Here is a 12,061-nt window from a genome sequence, read left to right on the forward strand (position 1 = left end):
GGGCAGTAGTAGCACCTGCCGTGTCATATCCCAGCCTGTCTGTCAAGCATCCAACAAACCAGTCAGCCTCCAGTCCAGCCCAGTCAGTGTGCTGCCTCACTGCCATTGGGTCTCAAGTCCTCTCCCGATTCCCCCATTTGAGCTTGAGATGACAAACAGCTAATTAATTTCCCCGACGCCAGGAGAAGCAAGACTCAACCTGGGGAGGAAGACTGCCTTTAGCAAAAAAGCAGTGGAAGTGGAGAGATTAATTCATGAAGCTCCTTTTTTCTTTCTTTCTCCTGGTAGCCTACTATTTGCATGAGGAGTTCTGGCTGTTGACTCCAGTTTGCTGTCCTCTTCTCTCTCTCTCTCTCTCTCTCTCTCTCTCTCTCTCTCTCTCACACACACACACACACACCTCTAATTCGCATTTAGCCTTTGGCGTTCTCTCTCTCGAGTGACCTCATACATCAATATGAACCAAAATGCATACATCACACTCATTAAAATTCATGTTAAATCCACTATATTCATAAGAATTAAGAAGTAAAATAATCTAAGGACAAAGTGTGCATGTGGCTTTATTTCTATTAGTGACAGAATGAACTCCACTTTACCTAGGGAATGTGTTTTTTGCCCTGTAGGAAACATAGAAAGCTGTTTGACCAAAAGCAGCTTTTATATGCATTTTTAAAATCTGGTTTGATGGAGATAAACAACTTGAGCTGTTCCTGTTTTTCTTAAAGCAAGATAAGAGACTGATTCAGCAAGACCATTGATCTTATTATGTCTCTGAATAGTTTTACTGTCATTACATCAACTGCTTCTTCTACCACTTTTTCCATATTATGATGTATTGGATTCAATTCCTCCATGCCGCAGATATGGAAAGGATGTCCCCATTTCTCGTCTGTCATATGGAGCCAGCCATTATTAGTCTCACACTCAAAATGATGTACAGAAAGGTTACTTCAGTGAAACGATTGCCCCTTTACTTTTAACAACACTTTATCATAAAGCTATCTGAAGGCAATAATACTCCATCATTATTGAGACAATGACGCTGCTTTGGAGACATGGAAAACAGATTTCCTTCAGGCTAGGGCTTAGGTGTTGGAGTCTATGTTCATTCTGCTGCAAACCCAGAAATGAAGAAAGCAGAACTTCACACTCACAGATGCAATGGGGTCTAATTAATAATCCAGACCATAAAACCATACTGGCTCTACAAAACCAGATTTAAGGCCAGTATGAACATTGAAATTGAAATTAGGGAGCATTCCCATGACAAAGCAAATCTTGCACTTTGTCATTCATCTGAATGTCATGTTTTACCCGAATATCATGTTTTCATTCTAAAATCAACCCCTAAAGCCCAAGGCTGCATTTTAAAATTTCCACCAGAAAATAACATTCCCCAGTTTTGTATGCACAACAGTTAGACACATACATCAGACACAGTAGTATCTGAGAGACCCACCACTTAAAACATCCTGAATAAAGCTCTAATTTAGAAATCTGTAATGCCAAAGATGACGGTTCTCCTGCCACCTCTAAAAGTCAATCTAATTTTTAATGGCTAAATGGAAAATTAAAAAAAAAGCCAACTTTGATGCACTGACTCACATGCACAGTTCAGCTGCTTGGTTGCAAGCAGATTGTAGGCAAGTCTACATTTTTCTTGGCTTCCTGTATTTATAATATAAATGAGCATGACATGGTCAGGTATTCCCCAGGGATAAAACAGAGATGTTGATTATTTGAGCACACTGGATTGGACCATAAAGGAGGACATAATCTCCTGAAACACAATGTGGTGTATGGCAAAATTATAGCCTTTAACCTTTATAACCGTCACTTTGCTGCAAAGTCAACAAACATTTGAAGTGTTATGACGATACATGAGACTCGTTTGCATCCAATTTGGGCATTTGTGTATTACACTTGTTTTCAATTTTTTTTCCACTCTCATTGATTTTCCGATTATTATTGCTGGCAAAATTATATCTGAATAGAAATGCATGTTGCTAGCTAAACAAATAGTTTCTCCAGCAAATGTGATCCAATGAAGCTAACTTCTGTATAATGTCAGAGATTTTATCCTTCAGGAAATTACATAGTGGCACAAAGCAAAGAACATTTGCTTTCTATAGTAATAGTTCAATCATCATAGTGTAATAGTGTAAAAAATAAATAAATAGACTATATGCATATTCTGCTATTCTAGTATGGCAGTAGATTTGAATTAGATATAGATTCAGCCAACATCCAAGAATAATGTATATGCAATAATTTAGAGTAAAAACGCCCACCGCAGCAGAGAAATGTCTCTCAGGAGTTTAGTGATACTGATATGAATGTGAGAGTAGAGAGGGAAGACAGGGGCAAGTGTCTCAGCTTGTGTATGCACATGGGTGGCTATTATGTCCTAGTCCCTGAGAGTAAGATGAGAGAATTGCTGTACTCTGAGCCAGACTTTTTTTTATTGTTTTACTGGCTGTGGGAGGGGCTGCTGGGATGGAGCATCACTCCGCTCCTGTGAACTGGGAGGCTGGGAGTCCGGGCAGGTCCTAATCCCCTCCCAGAGGGCCTTGGGGCCCAGTAAACTGTCACCTCTTCTTCCTGATGCTCTACACCTGAGGCTTCCAATACTACAGCTACGCCCCTCACTCACCCCCCGCTCTAACACTGCTGTTGCCTCCCCTCCAGCCCCACTGGCCCTCCTGACATTATACAGCTCACAACGTCTGTCTATGTGCACCCGCTGATCAATAGGCTTGACTCGGAGCATATCGACGCTGGCATTGGTCTCATTGATCATATCCAGCCTCCATGGTTGGGTTTTCAAAGATAATTGGGCCCTGGAACCTGCCTTCTTTATGAGTGACAGAGGGCTGAAATGATAATCAACTGGATCCACTCCAAGTACAGTCCCAGCAGGACTGGCTGGTCTCGAGGCAGGCAGCAGGGTTTCCTATTTTTAAAAGGATCTTTTAGTTAAGCTGTAGCCTCCAACAGACACTCAGAAAACATAAATACAGAGTCTATGGCTAATGAAAAGCTGCTAATATGACATCATACAACAATATGAGCAAGAATCACACTAATAAAAGTGATAAATGCCAGTCAATCTGTGTCTATAAAAAACAAAACAAAAATTCTTGGGAAACCAAGACACTGATTTAACATTTAAGGCAGGCATTCCCGCAATAACTAGATACCTCCCTGGACATTTTGCCCCCTCTTAAATTGAGTGTCTGAGAGATGATGTAAGGCTTTAATAAAAGGCCAGGCTGCTGATATTGATATTCATTATTGCGTGGCCTCAGCTAACCCCATTATATTCCCATTAGAGCTAATATCACATACAGCTAACTCATTTGTTTCATTTAGCTGTTCTGCATATACAAAATTAAGTGACAAAATGAGACAAAGTGTTTTTGCATGATTTGTGCACATTTTCAACTCCTGATACCATTGATACCAAAGATTTTAAGAGCAAAGAGACTCATCTGAATATCAAAAGAGATCTATGGAGAATAATGAGCATGCTAAATCAATATTTCATATGTGAAGAATGAGATTTATTGTGTATTGTGTGTCAAGCAGTTCTTTGTTTTTTCTTTCTTTCTTTCCTGACACAAATTCTTAGCTACTTTTCCAGCAGGTAGCCACAACACAAGATCAGCAGCCCCAGAATAGCTTTGCAAGATAGTGATGTAGCTGGTGAATTGGGTGAACAACGGTGAGCCCAGGGCATAGGCCTACATATTCAGAGAGAAGAGGACCAACCTGCTTTTGGAGGATGAAGGCTGCTAAAAATAAGCCAGAGGAGCAGAAATCAGAGAAAGAGGAAAAGTGAGCAAAAGAAAGAAAAAGAGTGAGAGAGAGAGAGAGAGGAGGAACTGCCATCAACAGGCTGGGCTGGGTTTCACCCCTCGCTGATTTAAGCCAGAAAGCTCCCACATCTTTTCTGCTGCCCCCACTGCCTCTGCTGCCCCATCTCTGAGCCCAAACCCCCTGTGAGACACTGTGCCCCTGTGCTCTGGCTGTCAGGCCAGCACACCAGCTCGCTACCGAGAGGCATTATGCTAATGGGAGGGCCTCCTTCCCTCTCTCCCTCTCTACACAGCCCTTCACCGCTCAGTGGATCGGCTTGCCTTAGGGCCCTGCTGCTTGTTTTGACAGAGCATCCCCTGATAGTTGGGATTAGTCCAGCTTGTTTGGCTAAACCAGGAAACGGGGATCTTAGGCTACTTTGAGTTTTTGGAGCTCCGCTGGAGCCAGATGCCTCCTGCTTTTATCCCCACCAGGAGAGGGCCTGCACCCCCCAAGGCCTGCCTACAGCCATGGGCAGCCATAACCATCTAGGCAGTGTCAAGACCCATACTGCACACACGCGCACACACACGCACGCACACGCACGCACACACACACACACACACACACACACACACACACACACACACACACACACACACACACACACACGCATGCATGCATGCACACTCCTTATACCATATCCAGAAGACAAAATATTCACAGCACATAAATAGTCATGCAAAACCCTGAGAAGAGAAGGCAGATGCAACCCTCAACCCGCAACCATCACAAACCTCTTGCGATGCAACCTGAAGCTAAAACAAAAGTTGTTCCATGCTCCAAGTCGGAAACAAAAAATCCAAATAAACATGAAACCATTTGACATATAGTTAAATAATAATGCAGATTATGTGATATTCCAGAATAGAGGATAAAACAACAGGCTCTTAGTGCTTCCCAGGGAAACCTTACATGAGGAAGTGCTGTTTTACGGCTACATTCCTGCTCTACATTAATGGAGGCGTCGGGCTGCTTTTCCTTTGAGAGAGGCTTGAACCTCTCTATTAAAGTGGCTGACCTGTGGTCGGCGGTTCAAACAGCCGGTATGCACATTAACGTCACATTCCCGGCGTTAGCGTCTGAAGAAAGAGGAAAAGAGAATAAATAAGAGGAGGTGGAGTGATCTCCTTTTCAGCAGCCGTCCCCAACAGGAGGCCCACACTATATTTTATTCACTAATGTCAGGTGGGTTCAGGAAGACTCAGGGTCATTCTTAGACCGGCCTGGTCCCCCGTTTTCATCAAGGTCAGATGATGAGAAATAGAGCTATCCCCCTGTTAGAGCCCCTACAAAATACTGCAGCTGAGGCAAAACACACAGAGTGGAAGATTTAAGAGGAAGAAAAGAGAAAGGAAATGTGAGGAATGAAAAAGACAATCAGGTATAAAAAAAAGAAGGGAAAAGAAAGAACAGAAAAAATGAAAGAGAAACAAAATAAAAGAAAGTGAAGATCTACAAGAGTACATCACAAATTAGAAGGAATTGAAAGTGGAATTGCTGTTGAATAAAAAAAGGATAATTCAAAAGGAGTTTAGAAACGGAACAGAGTGGAGGGTAAAAAAATCACATAAAAAAAGAAAGGTGTTAAAAGAGTAACAAGAAGAAACAATCCAAAACCACAAAGAGGAGAAGACAGTGGCAAAAAAAAAAAAGACGAAAGAAAGAGGAAGAAGAAACAGAGAGAAATAGAAGATAGGGGAGTCTCAGGAGGACCTGGTCACAGAGGCCCAGGGGTGATGTCAGCCTATTAAACTGATTTCACAGGTTCCCTTAACGAAGCCTCTGGCATGTTAAAGGGCAGGAAGCATCCTATTTCAGCTTTTTTTTTTCTCCCTCCCCTTTAAAGCAGAGTGAGCATGGGACTTATCGACAGCTCCTGACAAACAGGCGTGAAGGAGGGCAGCTGCTGGGGCGCTCCTCTCAGGACCCAAAACACAAGGTGGTATTCAGCAGCAGACCTACGGATCTTCAAACCCCAGCCAAGCTCCATCTCTTCGCTTGCACTGACCTGTGAGAAACCTGATCCTGAATGTTGAGCGGCACAGCTCAACTAATGGAGTGGTTAGTCCCATATATCACTGTTGATAATTTTGGGAGGAAGCTTGAAGACTGATGTCCATTTTCATTAATTTTGTTCTTCAATTTCACCTTTAAATTATGAGATATCGTTACCGTGTCCCCTACAGCATAAGACTTTGACACTACAGACTAATGTTCATTTCCTTCATTATGTATGTTTGTAATGTTTAAGTTATTAAAGTATCACAAAAAATATTACAACAGACGTACACCTTGTCATCCGTACAATTTGTTCAAGGCTTTATACTCATTGTTTTGAAACTATAAATCTACTAATCTGATGCTGTATTACTATAGATAAAAATACAGAGAAGTATAAATGTAACAGCATCTCCTGCATTTGTACAGATTAATATTGATTATTATCCAGTAATATACTGTACATGTTTCTGAAAACATCCTTTTGAGGAATGAGTACTTAATAGATTACAATATTCCAAAACTGGATGTCACTTTGTGAAAAAGTTTACAACTTTGGCATTTTGTTGCACTTCTAACCATTCAGCATCACTAGCTATTTACAGCTAATGTACAGTAGTTGCAGGGAAACCCTGCAAGATGGCAGAATTTATAATGTTACATGGACCTGCCCACTTCATCATATTCAATTTCATTGCAGATCCACTAGATTATTGGTGACCTATCTTGGGTTAGGGGTAGCATGTTTAAGTCAGTTAATGTCAATCTGTTTTTATATCATTCTTAGCCTGTTTGGAACACTTACACAGAAAAATTCATACCAAAGGAAAAAAAATGCCATAATGCTCGAGAGATTATTTGAGAGGTAAGATCTTCTAGTTTCTCAAATTAAAGAGGTTTAAGATATTGAGCAGAAATACAAGCAAGGTTAGTTTTATATAAAGTGTTTTGCAATTTGCAAGGCCTGTCTAATGTTTTCTCATTTTTAAACTAGAAAGATCTGATGGTGACATTGTCACAGTTCGGGTGTTTCTATTTTGTGGTTCCCAACAGGCTTTTGAACCTCTTTTGTTTTGTTTGAATGGTTGAAATATAGGTTTCAAATTATTTGTAAGTTCATCATTTCAGAAAGCATTGCCTGTAATTAGAGTACAGCTAAAACTAACCATTAATGTGAGATTAAGGTTTCCAATATAATGTAGCTCACTGTGTGTGTGTGTGTGTGTGTGTGTGTGTGTGTGTGTGTGTGTGTGTGTGTGTGTGTGTGTGTGTGTGTGTGTGTGTCTGATTCCCAAACATGTACACAATGTGCTGAATCGTCCTGTCTGTTATCTGCAGCTGGTACTCCGTTGCCTCGCTATCAGTCCCTGCAGCATATGCTACCAGGTGTTCTCTCCCTCCAAATGCAATCTTTCATCAAGGTAACCCAACTGCAGACAAATTAATTAGGAGAATATCAAGTCATCAGAGCCAGGCACAGAAGTTGAAGCTGTGGCGTATCAAAGGAAAAAGACAGATTTCTTGGCTTCTGTCCCCTACTTTACTTGTGTCCCTATGAAATCTCTTCTTCTCCTCCCTCCCCCAAAACTCTGGGCAGCAGATTTTTTGATCTTGAAATGTTGGATTCATTTGAAGCCTGTCAGTTTTCTTCATGTCAAAGTACAGTCTGGTGCTCCAAAAGTTGTCTTCTTTTTCTTTCAACTGCTTCCTTTAGGGGTCGCCACAGTAGTTCATCTGCCTCCATCTCACTCTATCCCTATCTGTCACACCAACCCTCTGAATGTTCTCCTTCACTACATCCATGAATCTTCTTTATGGTCTTCCTCTTTTCCTCCTGCCTGGCACCTCCATATTCAACATCCTTTGTCCAGTATATCCACTATTCCTCCTCTGCACATGTCCGAATCATCTCAGACTTGCCTCTACCTTTGTCTCCAAACCGCTCAGCCTGAGCTGTCCCTCTGGTATACTCATTTTTGCTCTTGTTCATTCCGGTCACTCCCCCAAAAAATCTTAACATCTTCAGCCTCTGCCACCTGCAGCTCAGCCTGCTGTCTTTTGTCAGTGCCACTGTCTCCAAACCATATATCATAACAGTTGCAGTTGCTATTTGTAGTTGAATTTAACTGTCCTTCAGGGTTTGATTTTCTTTTTTTCATGATTCTCTATGGTTTCTTAGTTTTAGGTGTTGATTGTTTCAGTATTTTCTTGTATTCAGTGCTCTCAATTCACAGGTTTTGAGATCTGGTTACAGTTTGTTTTCTGAGTTCTTGCTGTGTTGAGTTCTCTAAATTCATCATTTTCAGTTATTTTGATAGTCATTTGCTGCTTGTGCCTTATATTTAGTTTACTTCCTTGCCTTGTTATTTTAATTAGTTTCAGCTGTGTTATTGGTTTTGCTTCTTCTGTTTGCTCAGTATAGTTTAATTTTTGATGCCTTTGGGATTTCTTGCCTTTCCCAGAGTTTATACATTTTGTTTGCAGCCTTTGGAACTTTTAGCTTCACCTGAATAAAGGTTTGTTTTTTGGTCCACTATCTGCACATCATATGACAGAACAACTTGACCAAACATGGACCCCGCAGACTCGTGATGGGCAGATGAAGCCTCATGAAGCTTTGAAGCTTTCCATCCAGTTGATTAAAAAAGAAAAAAGGTTAATTTCTTGAAGCTTCATGTGCACACAAACCCCCTCCTGGTCAAAACTCTTATTGTCATTTCATCTCTTCAGTCTCTTGGCTGTTTTGCAACAGTGTCAGCATGGGAATAATCACTGTCAAGAATAGAAATAAAAACACCTTAACTTAATTTTGCGTGGTCCATTCATTCCTTCTTTCATCTGTTTTTGATTATTGTGTGGGTAATATTCTTATGATCATTATGTCATGTCATTATGGTTTTAGTCAGTGTTTAAATAAATCCTATAGGACACAAGATGTTCATCTTAAAACTGTTGCAGTGTTATCAAAAGATGGGACAGTGATTGTGTTCATGAATACTGGGATGATGGTGACTTTATTCATTTTGATTAAGATATAATATTTATTTCACCGTGTTTGGACTCCCTCTGTTTCTCTTTTTGGAGTATTATGTGTAATACCCTACTGGGAGAGATCAGCTCAAGGTGTTGCCATACAGTGAAACCCTTTTCCTTTAGCAGCTCCATTAAAACAAGCTCCTCTGTGTCACAGGCAAACTAGTGAAACATAAACACTAATGCACAGATTTTGCAGCGATCCATTGCACTTTCATAAATCACACCATTACTTGAACCACTACCTGAGTCAGTGAGGCTTCAGATGTCATCAGTGACATCACTCACCCTTAATGAAGCAAGCTTCGATATGCGCTTCATAAAAAACTTCCTGGATTTCTTGACACAGACTTCCTTCTACCTTTTCTTCCTGGCTTCTCCGTCATCATAAAGCTGCCGACATGAAGCCTCAGAGGAGTGGAGGAGATGATGTGCTTCTGCTGACTGAGATCACAACACCTTTTGTATTTGCGTGTAGCTTGGATAATTTAGTTTATCCAGAAGACATAGTGGTGGTAGGAACACCTAATTCATATTCATAGTTAGGGCATAAAAAGGACCCACTGAAGGAAAAAAAGACACGCTCCTGTTGGTGGTATTGTTGCTTCAGTGAATAATGTTAAAGCTTTGCGAATGTTCTAAAGATTGTCAGAGGAGCATGTCCCCAGCGTCTGCTCTGAAATCTACGTATGTCGGTAAACCACTGATTCAGTTTTCTCAGTTGTGAAAGTTTTCTGCTTTTTGCTCTAGCAGCCAGGCTCCTTGATTACAAAAGCTTCAAAACGTTCTCCTAAGAATGTTTCCTTACTAAGAACATTGACATTGTACGTATACGTTTGAGCCTGAGTGGATTAGAGAAAATCAAAACTTGTGCACCCAATTCATATTTTTTAAAGTCATTAAAGATTAATGCTGTACAATTATTTCACCCTGGAAAAAGAACAGTTCAAAGAAATCATTAAAAATCCAGGCATACATGACACTCATGCCCATGATGAGTGTATGTAAACTTTGTATCTGAACATTTCATGGACAAGATTCAGAGAGCAACACAGCACAACACTGTGACAAAGCTTTTTGTGAGAAGTGCATTTTCTTTTTATAAGGTGGCCTTCTCCAGCCCTTGTCCTCCTAAAACTAAATGTGCCAGGATTGAAATAGCCAAATCAACCTTTTCTTTATTTCCTGCAAGGCAAATCTTCATATGAACTGAGAACTTACTGGCAATCTACTCATCACCATTCACCATTCTCTCTCTCTCTCTCTCTCTGACACACACACACACACACACACACACACACACACACACACACACACACACACACACACACACACACACACACCTCACAGGATGACTGACTCTCTACACTCACTCTTTCAGCTCTTAGCTAAATGGATCTCAGTACCATCCCTCAGACACCAGTGACCTTCAGTCATTTAGCAGGCAGTATGATAGGAACATGATATCAACACCTGAACAAAGCACAGTGTAAAGCACCACATCAAGCTGCTGTTTATTCATAGCGCAGTTGGTTGGGTCTGTCATCTAGAGGTCAGTCATTTGAATACTCCCCCATTATGGACGACTGCCGTCCCTTTGCCTTCCAGTTAAAACAGCCGCACATCAGCCACTTCAAAAGCGCCCGGCTTCAAACACTGCATTTTCAATATGACAAACGTACTTCACAGCAACAGTTCTGACAAAATATGCAGCAGCTGCCTAATGTAAAGGATGAAACATGTAAAAATCAAGACTGTGCTGAGCTGGTGTCAAAGAGGAGACACTGAGAGGCAGAGAACAAGAGAGTGAGAGAAGAGGAAAACATAAAGACAGGGAGGAGACGGACAGAAAAGACAGGAGATAGGAGAGAAAAGCCCAAATAGGCTTTGTTTTAATTACTGTGCAGGGAAGGCGGAGAAAAGCAGACACTTTCGCTCGTTAGGCTATCCCTTTGGATCAAACGTTATATTTACATATCAAATTAAACCGCTCCCACAAATGGTGAGATTTGAGCTGTGAAGGCATTGCTGAAGAGAGGAAGCCATTTTCCCACTCACATTTAGCAAAACAGCTCATCTATACTTATGAGAGAAGAGTACAAAGACCTGATCAAGGCAGAAATCAGAAGCAAAGAGCTAGTTAGTACAAAATATACTGTAGCAAGTAAGCCAACAAACACCAATCATGGGACAGAGCATTTTAGAAAACTAGAAGACAGGAGTGGACTGAAACCTCAACATTTTCCGACTCCTCACTGAGCCAATTAGAGGCCCTGGCAGGTCAAAGAGCATTATGGGAGGTGGTAGGAGTTTAGTAACAGCACAAATACACTGTCAGAAATGACTCCCCCCTCCTTTCATCCTCCCTTTCTTCTTCTGCCTTTCTTCTTTCCTTCTGTAGAAGGAGAAGAGCTAGATTCGTGGCTCAAGGGATCCAAACAACTGGCCATCATTATTCCCTCTCAGATGCCAGTCTCCCCTCTGCCCACTGCCCAAAACACCACCACCACTAGGCTTCCCCCCGCCCCCTCCATCGCCTGCACAGACAGCGACAGAAGCTACAAGGGGCAGAGGCAGAAGCTGCAGGAGAGTCTCTTTGCTGTGTGGAATAAAGACTTCAGAGGGTGAAAACTCCATTACCACAGAGCCACGGCTTCTCTCAGCCATCAAATGAGTGAGAAAGAAAGCAAAGGACAAAAACAGCCAACGACAAACAGCCATGACTGATTATTAGTGTGCATGTGTGCGTGCATGTGCGTGTGTGTGTGTTTGAGTCAACCAAGGTACCACTTGCAAGGCCATCTCCAAATTCATGGCAAAAGCAAATCCAACATCCATTGGAATAAGAATAGAAGTGATTGGAGCTAACAATCCGAATCAGTAGGCGCAGGGATTTGAAACATATGTCATGTTTTTGCGCATCACTGATGAAAACTAATAACAATATTCCCTGACTGCACTGTATGAGTGAGAGTCAGACACAAAGCCTGAGCAGAGCGCACCCTCCTCCTCATCCTCCAGTGTCGGATACATCAGCAATGCTAATGCCCAAGCAGCATCCTGCACTGCTCACCAGTGAACCAGTGAAAAGACAACCATTTAGGTCTTTAAAGACACACATAAACAAAAAAGGAAGGAGGAGATGAAAAGAGGGGGGGGGGATAAA

This window comes from Archocentrus centrarchus, unplaced genomic scaffold (assembly GCF_007364275.1).
Source record: "Archocentrus centrarchus isolate MPI-CPG fArcCen1 unplaced genomic scaffold, fArcCen1 scaffold_27_ctg1, whole genome shotgun sequence".
Classification (NCBI taxonomy): domain Eukaryota; kingdom Metazoa; phylum Chordata; class Actinopteri; order Cichliformes; family Cichlidae; genus Archocentrus; species Archocentrus centrarchus.